At 40.2% G+C, this 19619-nt stretch overlaps 1 protein-coding gene across 1 annotated transcript in view; it reads right to left on the reverse strand.

Annotated features, from left to right (window-relative positions):
* Positions 1-19619, reverse strand: part of OPN3 (opsin 3) — a 45815-nt gene that overhangs the window by 15691 nt on the left and 10505 nt on the right. The window lies entirely within an intron of this gene.

A 19619-nucleotide genomic window follows, 5' to 3' on the forward strand; every position in this document is an offset into this window, starting at 1 on the left:
TCCAGTGGATTATGCTGTGGGGATGTCATCATGAAGATGAAGATTAAGCTGGGTCTTCAAAGATGGAATACAATTAAGAAACAGAAAGGACCAGGGCAGGCATGCTGGGGTGGACGAACTTCTACAAAGGCAAAGTGGCCCTCCTGGAATTCTTACACGACTGTCAGACTCCAGATGTGTGGAGAGGTACAGAGGCCAGGCACGACCAGGTCTGTTGCAAACCTGCCTGTGTCTTCTGTGGCTGGCTTTGGGCCACAGCAGAGATCTTCAGCTTTCTTCCCTATTGCTTTCCCTAATAGAGTTTTGAAAACCTGTGTGCACTCTCATATATATTTTTTTAATTTTTTTAATGTTTATTTATTTCTGAGATGGAGAGAGACAGAGCACGAGAGGGGGAGGGGCAGAGAGAGAGAGGGAGACACAGAATCTGAAGCAGGCTCCAGGCTCGGAGCTGTCAGCACAGAGCCAGGCGCGGGGCTCGAACTCACAAACCGTGAGATCATGACCTGAGCCGAAGTCAGTCACTCAACCGACTGAGCCACCCAGGCACCCCTGCACTCTCATATATTTAAAAAGCTATTGTGGGGTGCCTTGCTGGTTCAGTTGGTTAAGCATTCAGCTTCAGCTCAGGTCATGATCTCGTGGTCCATGGGTTCAAGCCCTGTGTTGGGCTCTGTGCTGACAGCTCAGAGCCTGGTGTCTCCTTCAGATTCTGTGCCTCCCTCTCTCTTTGCCCCTCCCCCACTCGCACTCTGTCTCTCTCCCTCTGTCTCTCTCTCTCTCTCTCTCTCTCAAAAATAAACACTAAAACAAATTTAAAAAGGGGCGCCTGGGTGGCTTAGTTGGTTGGGCGTCTGACGTTGGCTCAGGTCATGATCTCACAGTTCGTGGGTTTGAGCCCCACATCAGGCTCTGTGCTGACAGCTCAGAGCCTGAAGCCTGCTTCAGATTCTGTGTCTCCCTCTCTCTCTCTGCTCCTCCCCTGCTTGTACTCTGTCTCCCTCTCTCTCAAAAATAAACATTAAAAAATTTTTTTAAAGATATGCTAATTTTTTTCACCTTAAGTTTAAAGAGTTGTGTAATATAAACACTTTAAAAGAAAACTATTACCTTATTTTTTCAAATAGATCAAGTAATTCATAAATGTTAGTGATTTCATATTTACATCTCTATCTATACACAGATATATATAGAAACACACACACAGAAAAGATCAATCATTTAAACTTACATTTCCATCCCACTTTTCCCCTAGTTTTATTCTAGTGTAATATATTGGTCTGACTAAAAGATTTTAAATTATTTGTCTTTTTCTTCTCTATTTAGAAGTTGAAATTTTAAATTTCTTGGATAGTAAGGCTCTAAACATCAAAAAAAAAAAAGGTCTTATAGAGTGGGTTGTCAGTTTCTATTAGTATACAACTGATCAAAATATTCCATTAAATATTAGAAGAATTAATTAGAAATACCTCTCTTAAAGTGCAGCTTTCCCTCCCCACAAAGAATAGACCTATCCACAAGTTGCTCTTACCTATGCTAGAATGATAAATTCTCTTCCTACTTTTCCTGTTTATAAAGTTAAAAAAAGATTTCTTGATCACACATGTATCCAGATCCAATGGAAGGAATTTTGTTATCTTTAATTCTTACTGATTATAAGACCATTCCTTCTATATTTAATTATTTGAACTCTCCTGAATTTATATGCCAAAAATCACAGTGTGTTTATTGTCAAAAGTTGTATTTAATGATCAATTTTGTTAACAGCAAGTAACTGGAGGAGCACCTGGGTGTCTCAGTGGGTTGAGCATCTGAGTCTTGATTTAGGCTCAGGTCATGATCCCAGGGTGGTAGGATCCAGCCCCACACCTGGCTCTGGGCTGAGCATGCAGCCTACTTAAGATTCTCTCTCTCTCTCTCTCTCTCTCTCTCTCTCTCTCTCTCTCAAATAAATAAATAAATAAATAAATAAATAAATATAACGCATAAAATTGGAAACCACCTAAGTGGTCATTCACTTCCTCTAGTTCTTCATCAATATTTTAAATTGTCCCTTTGTTTGCCATCCTGGAATTTCCTTTCACCTCTCCCTGGTAATTTTCCACCATAAGAGTTGGGATGGGTGAGGGGTTTATCTTTCGGTGTAAAGTGGGAGATGGGTGATGGAAAATAGGAGATGGGAGGGTCTGGATCACAGGGAGCTGGTTTCTAATACAAATTAAAGTTGAGAATTTAGAAGTTGATTCTCTTAAAACTGCCCTTGCCATTAGAAACAGTTGCTATCAGGGCTCCTGGGTGGCTCAGTCCATTAAGAGTCTGACTTCAGCTCAGGTCATGATCTCACGGCTCATGAAATTGAACCCCACATTGGGCTTTTTGCTGTCAGCACAGAGCCCACTTCTGATCCTCTGTCCCCACCTCTCTCTGCCCCTCCCCCACTCATGCTCTATCTCTCACTCAAAAATAAACACTAAAAATTTTTTTTAAAAAGAGTTGCCATATCGCAAGCAGCATGCATACTTCAATTTGAAGACAGAAGTCTATAAAAACTAATCTCGTTGTCATATTATGGAGACTCGCCTTAATCCTTGGCATGCCTCAAACTGCCAGCCACATTCAAAACTGGCTGCTTTGACACCACTGTTCCCACTACCTGAAATGCTGCCAGAGATCTCACAGCCTGGGGAGAAGACAGACATGTAAAGTAGTAATTTCAGGAATGGTGTAAGTACTAAACCAGAACTGTGTCTGCAAGCAGGAGGATGCAGTTGAGGAAGAGCGTATCTCTGCCTATGGAAATACTGAGGAGGGTTTAAGTGAAAGCGATATTTGAATAGATGAGTGAAAGAGCGTTTATCAAGTTGACAAGAGAGAGGATATTTCAAGGCCAAGGATATAGCATACAAAAAGCGTGGAAACGAAAAGAGGTATCCAAGGGTTAACTCTGCGCATTAGCTTGAGTCAAGTAAAGTTCTTTGTGATATAACTTGATGACAATGCATTCACTTACAACATTTACCACCAGGCCAATATCATGCACATGCAATATACCAGGCACTGTGCTAGGAAATGGACAAAGATAAATTATGAAAGAAATAAACAATAGAAAGATAAATTCTATAAGAGACGAATGTTTCTGAGGCCAGTCTTGGATTCAACTTCAGTTTCCATACATAAATACGTATCACTCTGGGAAAATTAACTAACATCTATGAACCTCGATTTGCTTACAGTAAAATAGAAATAATAGTACCAAAATGCTGTCTCATCACGAGTGTGTTTGTATATGTATTAAGTGAGAATATGACTGTATTTAGTAAGATGGTAATATATAAGGTATCACTATTATTATTGAATAGTTGAGTATCTAGGGGGAAAATTAAGGGGTAGAAATTGGACACAAGGAACAGAAACAGTCAGAAGAGCTCTAGAGCTTAAATATATGAGGACATACGGTCACTGGGATGGCTCAGGTGGTTAAGTGGCCAACCCTTGATCTTGGCTCAGGTCCTAATCTCACAGTTCATGAGTTCGAGCCCTGCTTCGGGCTCTGTGCTGACAGTGCAGACCCTGCTTAGGATTCTTTCTCTTTTCTTATGTCTGCCCCTCCCCTGCTCTCTCTTTCTCTCTCAAAAATAAATAAATGTTTAAAAAATATGAGTATATTAATAATTCATACAAATACTCAAAAACAGTCATTCTCCCACTTTGGCCACTAGATGTCTACATTGAATCGCTTATTTATAGTTCAGTAGTCTAGACTCTGTAATGCACTAAATAGAATAAGTGCATAGAAGATATAGTGACTGGACCTGACTCCAGATCTGTTAATACCTGTTAGATTAAAAAGTTAATAGGACATGGTCTATGTCTTCAAGGAGCTCACACTCCAGAGAAGGGAGCATAAGGAGAAACTACAAATCCAATAATACAAAGACTATCCAGTTTAGATTTCCTCTGGGAAGAAGGCACTGAGTGAGTCTTGTGGATTAAGTACATTTTAACCAGGCAAATAAGAAGGGATTAGAGGGGAAAGGACTGTCAATCCTATTCCAGGAAAAGGGTAACAGTTCTGTAAACACATGAAGACCTGATGAAATTTGCACAATTTGGGTTTCTGCAAATAATTCAATATGGTAGAAGCAGAGAGTTCTAGAAAGAGAGAAATGAAAGACTAGGGACTCTCCCAGGAAGACCCTTGAATGTCATGAAAGGAGTTTAGGATATAACCTGAGGACTCCAGGGAGGCATTGCAATGTTTTTGTTCTCTTACATTACTATACTATTACTACTATTTCAGAGAATTTTGTTTTACTTTCTTTTGGTTTTGTTTTTGCAGATTTTCCTTATGTAAGGTCCCCTCTGGATGAGATGTGGAAAAAGGATTGTGGGGAGGGACAAGTCTGGCTATTGGGAAACTTACTGGAGACACACCATTCTGGTGATGAGGAATGGAACTGATGCAGAGACACTGGGGAAGGAGTGACAAGGAAGGTCAATAAATTTCAGGGATGTGAATCTCTTCAGACTGTGGGAATGAATGAAGAATCAGGACAAGTCTTGGGTTACTGGTTCGGGTGAATGAACGGTTGGTGTAGCACTGATTTGGAAGGAAAATGGATGAGATGGATCTGGGAAGGAAGATGATTGGGGGATAAAGCACTTCACTGTGGGTTTTCTGGGTGATTTTGAACAAATCACTCAATGGTCTGTGTTTCAAATTCTCTACCTATAAAACGAGACAACTATGAAACCTACCTTGTAGCAGGTAAAATCTTACAGATCATACAGTAAAATCTTGCAAACTAACTGTGTATACATTTTCTTCAACCAATGAAAATCCTAATTTTGTTCATTCAAAAACATGTAGTGATTTGCAGAAAATTTCTAAATATGCAGCTTAATTACTTTCATACATGTAGTAATGGAAACAAAACTCTTTGAGGTTGCTTAATAAAGATACTTCATTAATTAGTGACCTCCACTTATCTGAACATTAAATAAGGAAAACAATATATTTAACATGCCTGAAAAAGCTTATTCTCTTAGGCAAGTAATGAATTCTTCTTTGAAATCTTTACATTGCTTGGTTGGGTAAGCTTTCTTGCTCCCTTTTACTTAATTAACAGGTAATTTCACCCTGGTAACATATTGGGCGTACTTCCTGGGCATCAGGTACTGTTAAGCAGTCTGTCTGCTTAGGACAGTACCTGACTCAATCCTCACAGCTCTGTAAGACATGTGGAAATTATTATCATCCCCATTCTGTAGGGGAAACTCAGGTAAAAATGAGTTAAATAACTTACCCAGGTCTCAAACTAATAAAAAAATAGAGCCAAGACTCAAATCAATACGCTTTCAAAGTCCACACTATGCTATCTCATTTTCTAAGTCCCTTTGGTAATTACCAAAAATTTATACCAGTATAGTAGACACTAGAGAAAGCATATATAACCCATGTGTTACCTACTACATATGTTCTGCAATCTTGTCTACATTTGATATTAAAAAGGTAATTTTTTAAACTCAAGTTTTGAAGCTGAAGAATTTAAAGGAAATTAGAGATGACCATGCTAATTTGAATAGATCCCCAACCACTGGAAACCCCAGTTTCCATTTGACCAATAAAAGCAGTTCTTAGAAACACCCAAATGATGCAGGGTCTTTAGTACACATATTTTAGGCATTCATCAGCTGTCTATTAAGGCAGAAACTTCGTTGTAGTTAATAATTCCTTCTTCCATCTCTGTTTCCCTCCCCTTTTCAAATTGCATTTTTCAATTGTTTGTTCCCAAGACAAATTTACTGTTCTTCAGGGTCAGTACACAGACTCAGTTTCAGAGAAATCAAGCACATCATGAAGGTTAAAGCTCTGTGGGTTAAAAAGTTATGATTTCAGGTAAGCAGTTTAAACAGAGATTTTGTGTTGACTGCCATGTGGAAATCCAGCCACCATATGCTTGTTGTGTATTAAGTACTGGGACCATAAGAAACTCTTAAAAACTGAGAATAAACTAAGGGTTGATGGGGGGTGGGAGGGAGGGGAAGGTGGGTGATGGGCATTGAGGAGGCCACCTGTTGGGATGAGCACTGGGTGTTGTATGGAAACCAATTTGACAATAAATTTCATACTTAAAAAAAAGAAAAATAAAATATTTAAACATACACACACACACACAAAAATGGAACTGAGACCAAAAAAAAAAAAAAAAAAAAAAAGAATAAAGAAAAGCTTGGAAAAAATTTAAAAAAGAAAAAAAAAAAGAACTGGGAATCCCCCAAACACAAGGGTCAGTGAATCCTCGGAAGCGAGGGATTCCACCAGGCATCCCTCAGTGTGGGGTCTGTGGGTCAACTTCTCAGAGTTGACGATGTCTAGTTGATCATGTCTGCACTATCGTCTCAGTTGTTCTTGCTCATGCTGCCTTCACTGGTATTTCAAGGGAGTGCATTTTCGCTCCCATTAAATCTAGTGATTTTTCACAGGGGAGGCAGGAGCAAATAGTTGTTGATGTTGTTGGTAAAATACAGGAGAGTTTATCTATCATGTGTGTCCCTCCACCGAGGCTACCTTGGCATCTGCACAGTAGCTTGGAAATCATCCCAGGCTCATCTCCCCAAAGTTATCTTTGATTCTTTCAATATCAGCACCTCCGCCTCACCTTCTTGGGCTTCAAGCTTGGCTCCTTGTCTTCCTATTGCTCCATTTGGAAAGATAGCCCAGTTTTAGACTGTTTACCTTGTCTCTGATTTGACGGTTTTAGGGTTTGTTTTGGGGAGAGGGGAGAGCTCCATCTTGGGATGTGTTCTCATTAGAACTTACTCTATATTTATGTCTGTTTGCCAGGGGAAGATATTGAAGAAGATAGCTCACACTGGGGAAAAAGTGGATAATCATTACACTAACAGACCCCCAAAATACCCATTATGACCAGTGTCTACAGGTCCAGTGCAAAAGAACAGTTTGGATATAAAGTAACTGCTCTGCGGTTTGAAAGAGTGACAACATAAAACAGTCCAATGGAAGAATCTGTCAGGAATTGCGGTATTCTAAATTCTAAAAATTCGATTCTAAATTCTAATCCCAATTTAACTGCACTCATAGAATGGGAATGGGTATCACAAGTAAAATGGGAAGCATACATTCTTTATTTTTACCACTTAATCAAAATGACTTCTTGAACACGGCAATCTAGATCTTATGATAATCCACTGCAACCTACCCAGAAAAGCTGCATCAGAGAACGCTCCTCTGGCAGGACCTTGCCTCTTCTGGTCCATGTTAGGAACATGTAGACTTGTTAAGACTTCCCCTTCTCTTCTTTCCTCTAGCTCGCATTTTCATTTCAAACTGACAGAAGGCTTTACTTTTGAAAAATTTCTAAACTTATCTTTGTGATTCCTACCTCTCACTATTCTCATGCAGGCTCACATCCCACAAGTGATTGCTCTGACCTACTCCTAACTGATCAATTTTTTCCCTTTGTCCAGACTCATCGTCTCTCTTGCACAAAATACCAGTTAGAGACTGGACTTGGTTTATGTGTCCTCCCAGATTTCCTTGACCCACCTCACAAGCCCCCATTCTCCAATATGGGCCGTGACTATCTGCCTCACTCCCCAGAAATGGGAGTTCTGACTACTGTCACACCTCAACTGCTGCTGCTGGTGCTGCTATAGCAACCACAGGCCTCTGTGCACCTTTGCCCTCACTGGACTGGACACACAGAGGCTCTGGCTTCCCCCACTGCTGCTCTGACCCAGTTAGCCCAGCCCAGAGGCAAGGGGTTGTTAGTACCTCATGGAGCATAATGGCACCGTATGAGTCAACAGACAAGAAGGGGCCAGTGATTAAATTGCTTGCACCCCCTACCCATTCCATGGGTTATTTCAAGGTGTGCTAGCTTCATACAGCCTCTCTAAAGATGTCCCGCAGGATGAAGCAATCAGCTGTTTTAGGGGAAGTTATGGTCAGCCCAGTGGTGCATCCTTTGATATTTGGAATCCTTTTTTCCTTGCCTCTTCCTTGACTCTCTCATTCTTGATTTCCTGGATATATACTCCTCTATAAATTATTAGTCCATATGTTTTGCCTTAGGCATTATTTGGGGGGAACTTGTAGTAATAATCTTACAACCTTCATAATCTCCCCTCTGGCATAATGACCTGCAAAGCTCCCTCTGCTTAATGTACTGGCATTCAGGGAACTCTGATTATTTTTTCCACACCTACCCCACCTATTCTTTCACTATTTCTAACTTCCTTAGTGCATACTACACTCTGCTCATGCACAGCACAGAGTGTATATTCATGGTTGCTGTTTACTGTGTCCTGTATTGTGGTCACCCTTCTATGTTCTCATGTCTTATCTTCCAGTTAACTTGTAAACACCTCAGACATAGGGATCATGTCTTTTGTGTCTTGGCATCCTTCCTCGCTTCTGCAATGGTTAACAAGAGATTATTATATTTTTTGATGATAAAAGTTATGTATATATGGCCATATTTCTTCTCAAATAAAGAATAAAAACACTGGAGTAAACACAGGCACCCCTGTAAGTAAGTAAACACTAATGTGAAATGACGCTTAGCAACAGTCACAGATTTCAAAGAAAAGGAAAATATTTCTTATGGAAAATAGCAATATATAGGTTAGAAGAACAAAAAACCAAACCAGCTCTCTGCTATTTTTCCTAAGGGATCCCTATCTCAACTCAACCCACTATTCAACAGTCATCACTTGATAACTTCTGACTATTAAAAAGTCCCTACAAAATATTCATTTTTATGGATATCATAAAGTCAAGTGGTATTCCTGTTAGATTTGTCATCTCTTGTTCTCCAATGACAATAACAAATTATAACACCAATTTCATATGGTGTTTTATAATTTTCAAAGTACTGCCCCATGTATGTTTATCATCAGTTCTTCACAGACCTGTGAGGCAAGGCTCATGTCCTCATTTGGTTAGGGTGTGAGAAAGGGGGCTGGGATTTGGGATGAGCCTAAGGTCATAAAACAAATAACATCTTGCTTGGAGGAGAACCCACCTCTTCTGACTGCTAGTCCAGAGGTCTATTCAGATTTTCCTCAGAAAGATTTGACTAAGTGAGTTGGTTGTGATCAATAAAGAAGCATGAAGTCTTATGTTAACTCTATGGAAAAATTCAACACATGAATGAATTGTGGGATAGCCATGTGACCCCCTACATGCAACGAAGATTCTAGTTTTTAAGTACTCCTTCCTAGATTATGAATCCGGCACCAAGATATGAAAATCTGAGATAGCTCAGGAGAACAAATTAAAATATGAGGAAATCTGAGAAATACAGAATTAAATCTTAATTCAGTTATTCATAATTTACCAAACCCTCAAAGGGCTCTCAGAGTTTAGGTTTTACAGCAGGTGGTAACACCCTGCTTCCATTTCGAAATCATTTTCTATCACCTTGTTGCTGATGTAAATGGAGAGTACTGAAATACAGCCAATGACCAGTGTCACTTTTCTCTCAAGGATGAATACAACACACTCAGCTTTAAGTGTGTGTGTGTGTGTGTGTGTGTGTGTGTTAAGTAACTAATCAACTAAAAAGTGTGCTATGAGATACCTAAGGACTATAAAAGGAGAATGGTTACAAAAGATAACAAGCTTGGCAGAATGTGTTAAGGACAAATATAATTGCTGTGTCCCCTGGGCCGTGCAATGCTGGGACATAATGCTTGAGGTTTAAAAGGCACATTTGAAGGGTGCCTGGGTGGCTCAGTCAGTTAAGTACCTGACTCTTAATTTTGGCTGAGGTCATGATCTCACAGTTCATGGTATTAAGCCCGCATTGAGCTCTGGGCTGACAGCATGGAGACTGCTTGGGATTCTCTCTCTCCCCCTCACCCTTTGCCCCTCCCCTGCTCACACTTGCTCTCTCTCAAAATAAATAAATAAACATTAAAATAAATAAAGAAAAGGCACATTCAGGAGGTGGGCATGTAAGGTAAAACCTATCTGTGACTACTGTGGAACAGTTTGGATAGGCAAGAAAAGATCATTTTCTTGTGAGTCTTAGTCATCCTGAGCTGGGAATATCAAGTGGAAAAAAGCTAAAGAAAGATTTACAAGTATTCTGCCTAAGGCCACAACTCAAAGCTAGCAGGTGCTGCAGTGGAGCTGATTTCCAGACCCATTCATATGCTACTGTTTCCATCTTCTCTCCCACATTGTCAGATTGGGCTTCATACGGAGTCTCCCTTGATGTTTAATTTAAAACCTTCTACATCTGAGTCTGTCTCCCTTGGTAGGGAGAGTGACTCCAAATGCCAGCTCTTGAAATAGCCACAAATGAATCTCCTGGAGAAGTTGTTTAAATGTCGGTTCCAAGGCCCTGCCCATGAAGATTCTGCTTTAGGGGGCCTGGAATGCAACCCAAGTATCTGCATGTTTAAGAGACCCCCCTGATGATTCTGACCGACTTTGGGAATGGTAGGTCTAGATTAAAATCAAATCTCCTTTAATATAATCTCTCTGTGGCTATTTGCTCATTTCCCAGGTTTTCCTCATGGACTCAACACCAGTGGATGAACACAAGAAATAGTACTTCATTTCACAAAATGGAATCCCACAGGGATACCACAGGGATACCACAGGGATACCGAAGGCTGCGTCACTCACAAAGCTCCAGCTCTGAGGAAGGGCACCTTGTCTATGTAGTATCGACAGCTTTAAGTTTCATCATAGTTTACTCACCTCTAGCTTAATTCCTGTCTGCCCTTGCGTTTTGCAGTTCTGTATAAGCTACCCCACTGCCATGTTTAATAGAACACATGTAACATTTGGGAAAATAGCTGAAGGTGATGTCATTTGGAAAGGAGCTTTTATAAACCTAACTAAATGGCCTTGTACACGTGAAGCCTGCCCTGGCCTAGCCAGTTACCGAGACTCCAGAACCCATTAGAAGTGAGAAGTGTGTTGGAAAGACATCAACAGCAGTTTCTTCACAGAAAGGGAAGCAGAGTAAAGACTAATGTTACTTCCTAGGCAATTTTCTCATAGTAGGGAGAGTAGAGTAAATCCTGTATGCATAAGAAACTTGAGGCATATTTTAGGCAAATAAGATAAAATTATTCCAGGACAAGTCACAGCTTAAAAGCAGACAGGTACCATGCCAGGAGCGTCTAAATCTTCCTTAAATATTTAAGTTGCTCTAAACATGTGGGGCTCTGAGCTTACTGCTGGGAAAGCAAAGTCATCATATATGGTCCCTGATGTGAAGGGGAAAAGGCAGCACAGAAAGACAAACCAAAATACAAAATTGTATATTGGAAATTCCAAATGAGACATTCAGACCTATGTGCCATAGGAGCTCAGAGAGAGAAAAGATCACCAAGAAACTTGGGGGGGGGGGGCTTTATATAAAGGGGTGGGACTGAAAGATAATGAAAAAAAAATCCATTTGAAAATCTACCCATGCCCACCAGTTCCAAATTTACTTATATTCCCTAGAGCAGTGCTGTTCAGTAGAAGTATGTGAGCCATATATTATTTAAGTCTTTTAGTGGCCACATTTTATAAAGTAAAGAGAAACAGATAAAATTAATTTCGATAACATTTTATTTAACCCAACATATTTAAAATATTTCAATTTTTTATCAACATAAACTAATTCATGAAATATTTTGTATTTTTTTCATACTAAATCTTCACAATCTGGTGTGTTATCTCAGTGTAGACTAGTGACATTTCAAGCACTCAAGAGGCACAGAGTAGTGTTACCATGTTGAACAGCACAGATCTAGAGAAACTCTTGTACATTGAGTGGAAGATGTAACTAGGATGTACTTTGAGGCACCGTTTATTATGTTATAGTGAAAAACAGGAAATAGCCCAAGGTCCATCAAAAAAGGGAAATGGGTGAATAAATTGTGAGCAAAAGAACGGAAGTACTGCTTGGCTTCATGTTACATTCATGTCTGCAGTGACCTCTAGGAGGGAGCAGGTGGATTGAACTAAAGAGAGAAATACATAGATGTAAATGTTATCTGTAATTTTTAATTCTTTAAAGATAGGTTAAAATAAAAATAGGAAGGTTCATCTCTGATCACTGTGGGTGGCAGATATATGGGCACTTTATCACACCCTTTGCACTTTTCTGTACTTAAAAACTTTTAAATAATTTACAAAATGAATAAAATTCCTTGAGGATATGGAGGTAGCAAGTGGGAGGCAATCAGAAGACAGGCTCTTTAAACAAAGAACAGAACGGGGTGGTCACAAGTCAAGAGGCAGCTGGGGTGGTGGCTAGACGGTAAACTGGTGGGGATGATCTGGGAGTGGGAGAGAAGACTCTGAATATGAGCCAATAGCCTAAGCTTTACACCCCCTGCCCTTCTGTGTGACAGCTGAGTTCCATTTGGCAGCCTCACTGAGGGCGAGTGTAGAGGGACCAAAAGGTTTCACAGGGAAATGAGGGTGTAATGCTTTGGAAGCCACAGGGATACTCAGTGGGTCACCTTCTCTACTCCCTGGACCTGGGGTCTATGGGGTATGTCAAGAGTTCAGCTAAGCTACTCCATGCTATTGCTGCCTCAGCATCCACTTTGTTTGGCCAAACAGCCTTCAGGGACTTTCACAGCAGCCCCTCATGCACCCTAGCCCCAGGAAGTAGCCTACAGACAGAAGTTCCTCATGTGACTTTCCCAACAGCCCTTGCAATCAACAGTCTCCCATCCCTGCCTGCCTCAGATAAGAACTTTGTGTAGCATACTCACACCACACTCTTTCTGGTTTGAATTGACCCATCTTGCCTTGACTGGGGAACCCCAAAACACTCTGCCCATGGACCCTAATAAAGGCATATGTGCTAGGGTCCTGCCTCTCCCTGCCAGCACCTTGCCTTGATCTCCCTCTGTGACCCCTCAAGGTATGTCATGTGCTTCCTCCAGGACCTGTGAGTAATAAACTATCTCAGCTTCTCTTGTGGTCTGTTGTTGAACCCCAACTCACCATCCAGCACCCTCTATTCTATTTAACAATGTTCACTTAGCAACATTATAATAAGGTATTGCAGCGGCGGGGGGGTGGGGGGCAGTTTCTGCTTGGTGGTGGGAAACCAGGGTCCATGGAGGCTGCCAGCATTAAGGAAAAGTAAGGAAACAGAGAAGATGTTCAGAGAAGAGGCTGAGGATACAAGAGAATTTGGTGCTCATGAGGAGAGGCTGAGCACACATGGTGGGAGCTCAGGATTGGATCAGATGGAGAAACACACTGGTCCATAAAGATTTGGGTCGTCACTGACCGGAGAGCCTTTCCCTTTTGGCACCAACTGGTCTCAGCAAGGATGTGAGGTATGATGGGATTTGTTCTGATCATCTTCGGGGGCAAGAGGAGGTCAAGAGTGTTTCCAGAGTCTGAGTCCTGAATGATTTGCTTGCTGGTATGTTGATTTCTGAGACATCTGCTCTCTTTAGGTATCACACTGCATATCTTTAGATTACTTTCAATTTTTGACTATCCTAACAATTCTGTGAGGAGAGACAGTACAACATAACCATCAAGGGTTTCAGTCTTATATCCTCCACTTTGTATGAAGCCTTGAACAAATTAATCTTCTGGGGCTTACTTAACTCTCTTTAACTGAATAATGGGGTAATAGTATCTAACTATCTCACAGTGTTGGGATAAAGATTAAGAGTTAATATACATAAAGCACTTATAATAATACTTAGCATGTAGTACACACCTAATAAGCATTAGTCATGGACATTATAATCTATCAGCTATATATTTCCATACATCTATGATTACCTCGTTAGGATAAATTCTTGGCAATATAATTGTTGGGTAAGATGATGGACAAAATTTTAATGCTTTTAATACAACTGGCCAAAATATGCACCAGAAGATACATTAAATCCCATTGTATCTAACTAAATACCATTGTATCATCAGATACTTATTTTATTCCCACTTATTTATGTCACAAGGCATGACAACCCACTACCCACCCATCAATCAATTACAGTTGCCCTCTGTATACTCACCAACCCAGAATGAGGGAGTGGTGCCTGGTAATCTGTAGTTTAGAGATGTTCCCATTTGATTCATAAATACTCTTCAGTTTAAAGCCATTGTTCTAGAATGTTATCAATTGACAATCAATTGATAAATTTTATCAATTTAAATCAATTGATTAATGCTAAAACATTAGCATACCCAACCTTTTTGTAATACCAACACCTTAGACCAGGCTCTTTTTGAAATTCCCCTTGGCTTTTATAACACCTCTCCTACCTCATTTCCTATTTCTATGTCACTTTTTTTTTCCTTCAGGGGAAAAAAAACTGGATATTTTATATAACTGGGAAGTCTAAAGTGGCACTGGCTGCAGGCACATTGTCCAATAGAAATAGAACACGAAGCATGTACACTTGGGGTCTGAAATCATTCATCAGAGTGCTGCCTCTCTCCTCCCATCATTGGCTTGCTTGCTCTCTATGTGGCCTAAGTCTTGGATGGACTCTCTGGTAATCAAGGTACTGGCAGCCTCTGACTCACATCCTTGAGGCTTAACAAGCCCAGGAGAAAACAAAACAAAAAAACAAAAACAAAAACACACAGACAAAAAACAATGTATACCCAAGAATCCTAGAATAGGAATCTTCCCCACCAGGAACTAATCCAGGAGCAGGAGTTACCACATCAAACCCAGCAGAGTGCCAAGTTTACATTCCCAACACGTCCCTATCTACCAGTTCCTTCTCAACTGTCTTCTGATTTCTCTTGCTTCCTCAAAGCATTCACAACCAATCACTGAGTCATGCTGATTTAATGTCCCCAGTTGTTCTCAAGTCTGTCCTCTGTCCTAACTGCTATGACCTTGGTTCAGACTCTCATCATCTCTTTCCGTAGCCTTCTATCCGGTCTCCTTGCTACATTTCTGCTGCCCTTGGATTCATCCTCCATACATATCCAGATGCAGCCCATTTCCTTGCTTAATGACATTAAGTGCAATACCATTAGGACAAAGTCAAAAATGCCCTAGCATACAAAACTCTCTAAGACCTTCCAGAACTACTCCTGATCCTTGTATGACCAAACCAAACTCGTTTGTTTTTCCTCAAAACCTGTTCCCAATTTTGGTTAAATGTGTTCCACTCATTAAGTACCAATGCTGAAAATTTAGTCATTCTCAGCTCTTTTCTCTTTCTTTCTATGTCCATGTTTTTCTCTGCCTGTTGCACTCTGACCGCCCTGCCCAGGCCATATCATATTTCTCCTCTTTACCAGTCATCTGCGGAGTCTGTGCACCTTCCCAGCTTCTCTCCACATTGCCATCAGGTATCCCTTTAAACACAAGCTTTACTTAGAAAAACTTCAGCGGCTCCTCATTATCCACTGAATACAAGTCCCCTGGTATTGAAAATATCACAGACTGGAAATTAGTATGATTCAACACAACTGAAAATTATCATGGTTCAACATGATTGATACTTTGGGCCCTATCCCCTGTGCCCCACCTCTCCACATCATGCAGGCAACCTCATTGTCCCCATGCCTGTTTCCTCTGTTCTCCGTGTGTGGAATGCTCTTCACACTGGCCTTTAGAAATCCTTCGCAATCTTCAGGGCCCTGGCTTTTTCTTCCATGAAGCCTTCCTAGATTTTTCCTAGTCAGACAAAATAAATTCTCTGTGCATCCATTGAAGTTTGTCTATACCCATACCTATATCACAGAAGTGATCACAGCCTGATTGATGCAGTAGTGAGCTGTGCACCAGTGTCAGCCCCAGTGACATGGGAGCTCCACTATTTCCCAATTCTATAACTTTGGGGAAATTATGAGCCTGATTTCTTATCTACACATGGCAACGTTAATACCTGCCTCACAGGGTTATCTTAAAAATGAGATGATATGTATAAAGATGTTAGAATAGTTCCTGGCACTTGTTCCTGGACTTGCTCTGACCCCTTCTGAAAACCCCACATCACATCTCAGTTACGCCTGTGCGTTCTGGAGTCTGACTCCCTGGCACTGAAGCCCAGCTCTATCGCTTACCAGCTGTGTGGTTTTGGTCAAGTTCTTTGTCTTTGCAGTGTCTGTTTCCCCATCTGCAAAACGGGGATAATAAGTGCATGTACCCAACTGGGCTGTTATGAGGATTAAGTAAGAGGAATATAGCAAACACTTAGAGCAGTGCTTGGCATAGAGGAAGTGCTCAGTGTTAGTTACAGTTACTATCTCTGCATTTCCGGGATCCAGCAGAAAAACTGGAGGACAGTGTTCCATAAATGTGTCATTGTACTGAACCCTGTTTCTCTTTGCAGTGTAATTTAGTTAAGGTTCTTCCCCACATTAACAATGCAAACCCATTCCATTACAATTTAGGTATTGTTTTGCTAACCCCTGTTTATAAAATGTCAAGCTCTACACTGTCTCATTGCTTGGTGAACCGTTAGTGAGTGTAAATGTGGGTACAAATCAATTATGGGTGGTTTATTTAGTCTTGGATTGGCTTCTCTGAAACTCACAAGATATTATTATATACATGTGATTTGATTAATTTGCCTATAGCCTGTCAAGTGAACTGCACCCCTCTAAAAAAAGTATATTGAAATATTTTTATGTTGATTTTGAGGTAGTTGTTGGCAATATATAGAAAGATATCATCTAAAAGAATAAGTTAATATTACAAAAACACTAAAATAAATATCATCCTGCATTTCTATAAATGTTTTTGCAGAATTATTTTATTTCTGGATGTAATGACTAAAAAAAAAACCCACAAAATCTCTAATCTATACTGACAATTGGGTCAGGATGAGATATAGTCTCTAATTCTCTGAGTTTTGTTTTGGAGTTTGAGTTATCATAATGCTTCAGAAGGAAGCCACTGTTGGTTATTGAGAGAGGCAGACAGGGGTGTGGGGGCGGAGTACAGGGGAGCAGCCAGGACTACAGTTTCCAACTGACAACGACCCTGCTGAAGAAGCACTTACAGTCAGAAGATGTGGAAGAAAAAAGGTAAAAGAAAGAAAAACAAACTCATTATAAATATTCAAAACTTGACTATAATGAAGTTTCTCAACCTTGGCACAATTGACATTTGGGGCTGGATAATCCTTGGGGCGGGGGAGGGGGGGCTGTCTTGTGCACTGAAGAATGTTTAGCAGCGTCCCTGCCTTCTACCCACTAGGTGCTAATAGCACCCCCTTCCTAGTTCTAACAACCAAAAATGTCTCCAGACATTGCCAAATGTCCCCTGAAAGGCAAAATCACCCAGGTTTGAGAATAACTACCTTGATGGGAGAAAATTAGTAAAGGTATTAGGTGGAACATCTTATAGATTATTAAAAACGTTCCCTATTTTTAGGTATTTTTATTGACACACATAGGCTTATCATAAAACTAATGATCTGTACTAACAATAAAAAGACCCCAGACCATGGTTCTGATACATTTCCCCAGAGATTAGCACCAGGAGTCCTCTGTCTGGGATGCGGTGATGAAGGTAAATGGGTGACAGGGAAGGAAAGAGGTGCTTTAAAGTGCCCGTTGGTCTTTCCAACCAGCAAATCTATTTTTGCCCACCTGTGAGGTGCAAGACACTGCAGAGAATGTGGAGGTACACTGCACTCAGACTTTCCTTTAAAGATTATACTTCCATGACAAATGACTTCCCACCTTCTGCTTTTTCCTTTTAATAAACACCTGGTTGGTATTTGTTTCAACAGAAGCCATTAAAAATAGTGTTATGCAGTCAGAAAACGGGACTGTTAAAAGAACAGAAGGACATACAGTTCATTTCTCCATAATACTTCACTGAAATCATTTTAGGAAATTAACAATTACATTAATTGCCTAAAAACAAGATTCTCTGCTCTTCCTTGGCAGTACATTTCCCCCCAATTTCTTCTTTATAATTGGTAATAGAAATGCTGAAATTAGGATAAAAACTTTAAACTTGTCATCATGATGAAATTAACTTATAATGCAAAAATAACACTTCCCTATACTGACTTAGTAATATTTCTACTTTTAACTATAGGGGATGAATAAATAAAGGAACACAAGTCTCAAACAGACATGGTGTGCTCAAGAGGTTTAATTATGTGACGAGTAATAAAAAGAACTGGCATAAAGTCCATGGCACTAACATCCGCAAGGATTCCTATTTCCTGAAAACTAGAACAGGCCTAAAGATGGATCTCCTGACCCAACTACAAACAGGTATTTACTTCCTATTAACCTTTGTCAACACTGAACTTCCGAAGCCATTGTTTCCTCTGACGAGACATGCCTTTATTCATATTAGTTTTTCAGAGTGTGTTAGAGTTAAACACATATTTAGCAACAGCAAAAAGGGCAGGGAGACAACAGCAGGAACCAGCAGACACTGCCTATGAGAGATGAAGCTCTTGAAAGAAGTACCAGGATACAGTCTGCTTTGATTTCGGGCGTGAGCTTGAGTAATCCTAACCCTTCACCCACTTTCAACCCATCGTCCCCCACTTTAATGACGCAACTCTTAATTTATAGGAAGATCTTTTGCTTTTTTTGGAAAACAAATGCACGCTCGGATTCTAGGAGCCACTTTTATCATAGTGATTTCTGTGTTACACACTCTTACATGCAACAGACCGCTCTGCTGAGAGTCAGCCAACCTGGCAAGTTAGACTTCGATTCTAAACACTTACTAGAAGTGCGTCCAGGTCAGACACTCAATTCCTCCTGGTCTTATCTAGAAAATGGGTATAAATACCTGCCCTTTCTTACCTGACATAATTGTCCTGAGGTTCATGTAAGAAAATGTAGTTGTCAAGAGAAAAAAGCACTGTGTTCCTACCGGTGCTGTGGCAGAATTGCTCTCATAATATGCATGTTACAGTCCAATTCTTTCAGCTGAATCAGCTTCTTTGTTCATGCCTTAGAGAGCTGGCGGTATTGTATCCCCTGCTGTTAAAATGTGAATACATTAGGTCATTGGTTAAAAGAAGAACTATACTAGAAGCAATGCCTCTTTATGATGAAGGTAAAAATACTGAAATAAAAATTTTAAAGTCTTCGAAGATGAGGCAACTACCTTAATGCAGTAAGAGAATGACTTCTGTTTGTGCACCCAAGGGGAAGGAAATAAAAATAATCCTAATCAGAATTTCTTGACCTTGACACTTTATGATCTGCTTCATCGTTTTGGTTTATTTACACTTCTGACTCCCGGGGCTCTCAGTGCCCTGGGCTTCTGGGACCCAATCTCTTGTACCCTCTCTTTACACCTTCCCCTGAGCAACACAAAAAACTTCTGATTAATGTCAGAAACTTAATTAACTGAATGTTAGCTGCAATCGATTTCAGAAAGTATTAACTGATCTACCTTTTAACTCTTAAACTACTTGTTTCCAACTGTAGTAAAAGGTTTGGGCACCCTACAAAGGAATGCTGTGCATCTCAAATCAGATTTCTCTTTTTCTTTTGGGGAAGGGAGTGGTGGTAGTGATAATGGAGAGTATGATGGATAGAAAACGTTTATATTCTCATTAAGATAAGAAGGTTTTATGTTCTCACAGAATGGTTCTCAGGTACAAAAGAACGTATCCATTTTTCTATTTTGAATTCTTAGAGTAATGTCAAT

Source organism: Panthera pardus, unplaced genomic scaffold, assembly GCF_024362965.1.
Source record: "Panthera pardus isolate Hobbes unplaced genomic scaffold, ASM2436296v1 HiC_scaffold_21, whole genome shotgun sequence".
NCBI lineage: Eukaryota > Metazoa > Chordata > Mammalia > Carnivora > Felidae > Panthera > Panthera pardus.